The following is a 3,371-nucleotide window of genomic DNA, read 5'->3' as shown; positions in this document are numbered from 1 at the left end:
GTTTGTTGAATGAATCAGTGATTACAGTTCATCCCCAGTTTCCTGAATCTACTCTCAGAAACAGCACATGGTGGTAGAAAATGCCTGGTGCTTAGTTGGCAGCTGTTACCAGCTCTGCTGCCATCTGTCCATGACTGTCATCAATAACCACAGCAATGACAATGACCCCAGTTTCAGCTAGCATTCGGTGGGCATCAAACTATATGAGAATGCATTTATTCAGTCAGTCACTCAAAAACCATTGAGTGGCGCTCGCTTTGGCAGCACATATACTAAAATTGGAGTGATACAGAGAAGGTTAGCATGGCCCCTGCACAAGGATGACACACAAATTCGTGAAGTGTTTTATATTTTTAAGACTTGTGCACAAATATCACAAGCAGCTTTATTTGACATCGCAAAAACCTGGAAACAACCCAAATGTCTAACAACAGGTTAGTGGATAAACAAGCTGTGGTATGCTGGTATATCCGTACAGTGGAATAATTCTTAGCAATGAAAAGGAATGAATTGTCCCTATAGGCATCAATGTAGATGAACTCAAAATAATTATATATGAAATAAGCTAGGTAAAAAATGAGTACATATTATATGATTCCATTTATATAACATTCTAGAAAATGCAAGCTAATATATAATGACAGGAGCAAATCAATCATAGCCTAAAAATGGGGAGAAGCAGAGGGACAGGAGAAAGGGATTACCAAGGGGCATAAGGAAACTCATGGGGGTGGTGGGTACATTCAATATCTTCATTCTGGTGATGGTTTTAAATTGTAGAGTTTAAATATGTTGTTTATTATATGTCAATTATCTTCAACAAAGCTATTATAAAATGAAAAAAAAAGCCCAATTGAGTGACTTGTATGGGTCAGGTTCTGTGCTAAGAACTGAGGATAGACGGCTTAGCCAAGAGCAGCCTGGTCCCAGCCTTCATGGAGTTTATAAACTAACAGGAGAGATGGATCAAGTAGTTATATAATGACAACGTTGGTAAACACTAAAAGGAGAAGTAGAGTACAACAAGAGAATAATTAACGGGGAACCTGGCTACCCCAGATAGCTTCTCAGAAAACGTGATGTTTGCGCTGAGCAGAGAGAGATTTGCAGAAATAAGCAAGGCAAAAAGGTAAGTGAGCATGTTCCCAGTAGAGGACACAGCATGTGTGAAACCTGTTCATTCAACAATTACCTACTGAGAACATACGGCATGGGTAATTGTTCTAGGTCCTGTATACAGCAGGGAAAACAATTAATACAGATCTCAACTGTTGTGAAGAACAGAACACCTTCCAGAAGCCAGAGGAGGCGAGCAGGAAGAACAGGGGAAAGAAGAAGGTGTGGCGGCAGGTGTCTTCCAGGACATGAAACTGAAAAGCCCTGACCCACCGAATCTCTCTCTTTTTTTTTTCCAGACAGAGTCTTGCTCTGTCACCGAGGCTGGAGTGCAGTGGCGTGATCTTGGCTCACCGCAACCTCTGCTTCTGAGTTCAAGTGATTCTCCTGCCTCAGCTTCCCAAGTAGCTTGGATTACAGGTGTGCACCACCACACCTGCCTAATTTTTGTATTTTTAGAAGAGACAGGGTTTCACCATGTTGGCCAGGCTAGTCTCGAACTCCTGACCTCAAGTGACGCACCTGTCTCTGCCTCACAAAGTGCTGGGATTACAGGCATGAACCACTGTGCCTGGCCCCACTCAATCTGTCCTTCATACCTAGAACAGTGCCTGGCATACCGCAAGAGCTTAATAAATTATTTGCTGCAAATGAAGGAGAGTCATCGGGTGAGGTGGGGCTGGGGTGTGTGGTGATTCTGATACAAACTGAGTTAACTGCCACTGAACTAAAAAAGTGCTTTAGAGCTTAAAGAGGCTTTTAACATTCACAGCACTATTTTTCACTGCTATTAAATGGTGCAGTTGGTCTCAATAATCCTAAGAACTCCTGATAATAAAATGTTCTCAGCCTGTGAGTGGTCCAGTTTTAAGGCCAGCTTTACAGCTGTTGGCATTCTTCACCGAAGCCAGATTTTATGGTTCTTAAGTGGCAGGGTTGACTCTGCTGAGGAAACTCGGAAGGAAGAGACTGTGTCCTTCCCGTCTGGTGGTTGCCTCCTCTGCTTAGGTCATCATGACCTCCAGTCTGGGCTATTAAATGAGGAAAGAGCCACAGTCCAACTTCTATTGTTTGGGAAAACATTTTGATAGACTTTTGGTTGACAGAGGCAGATTCCATCTCCCTCTCTCTCTCTCTCCTTTTTTTTTTTTTTTTTTTGAGACAGAGTCTTGCTCTGTCACCCAGGCTAGAGTGCAGTGGTATGATCTTGGCTCATTGCAGCCTCAGCCTCCCGAGCTCAAGCGATCCTCTCACCTCAGCCTCCTGAGTAGCTGGAACTACAGGTGTGCACCGTCACGCCCAGCAAATTTTTGTATTTTTCATAGAGACATGGTCTCACTATTTTGCCCAGGCTGGTCTTGAACTCCTGAGCACAAGTGATCCACCGGCTTTGGCTTCTCAAAGTGTTGGGATTATAAGCATGAGCAACCACATCCCTTGTATTTTTTTAAATTTATTTTTTATTTATCTGTTGCCCAGGCTGGAGTGCAGTGGTGTGATCTTGGCTCACCACAACCTCTGCCCCCGCCGAGTTCAAGCGATTTTCCTGCCTCAGCCTCCCAAGTAGCTAGGATTACAGGCATGTGCCACCACACCCAGCTAATTTTTATATTTTTAGTAGAGATGGGGTTTCACCGTGTGGGACAGGCTGGTCTCAAACTCTTGACCTCAGATGATCCACCCGCCTTGGCCTCCCAGAGTGCTGGGATTACAGGCATGAGCCAACACGCCCAGCCTGTATTTTTTTAAAAAAAAAACAATAATTTTTAGTTCATTGTAGAAAATAATATAAAATAAACGAAGTCAAATGAAAAATGAAAGTCATCCATAATCCCACCAACCAGAAATAACCAGTGTTTACATTTGTGTGTATTTCTTGCAAGCTTTGTCTCTGCGGATATACCTGGTATAGGTATGTATACGTATGTTTATAAAAATGAGATTATATAGTACATATCAATTTGCAACGACTTAAATAAGCTTCAGATTTCATTATAAGCATCTTTCTACGTCAATAGATCTCCATTAACATCACTATTTTAAATTCGGTCCCGGCCTGGTATTACAGCCTCCTGTATTTTCCGTTTCTAATTTCTCCCCACCCTGTGGCCAAATTAGTCCTCCTGAAGCATAACCTGGATCATGTTACTCTCCTGTTGAAACCCTTTCAAATGTTTTCCACTCCCCATTTTCTATAGATATAGTCCAAATTACTTGATCAGGCTGGGTGCACTGGCTCACTCCTGTAATCTCAG

General features: G+C 42.6%; 1 non-coding gene across 1 annotated transcript; it reads left to right on the top strand.

Moving 5' to 3' along the window:
• Window positions 1-248: 248 nt before the first annotated feature.
• Window positions 249-355, top strand: LOC116469950 (U6 spliceosomal RNA). Its single transcript, XR_004248400.1, has one exon. It is a non-coding gene; the product is annotated as a U6 spliceosomal RNA (small nuclear RNA).
• The last annotated feature ends 3,016 nt before the right edge of the window (window positions 356-3,371 follow it).

This window comes from Hylobates moloch, unplaced genomic scaffold (genome assembly GCF_009828535.3).
Source record: "Hylobates moloch isolate HMO894 unplaced genomic scaffold, HMol_V3 SCAFFOLD_5, whole genome shotgun sequence".
Taxonomy (NCBI): Eukaryota; Metazoa; Chordata; class Mammalia; order Primates; family Hylobatidae; genus Hylobates; species Hylobates moloch.
This window is presented reverse-complemented; position numbering and strand designations above follow the sequence as displayed.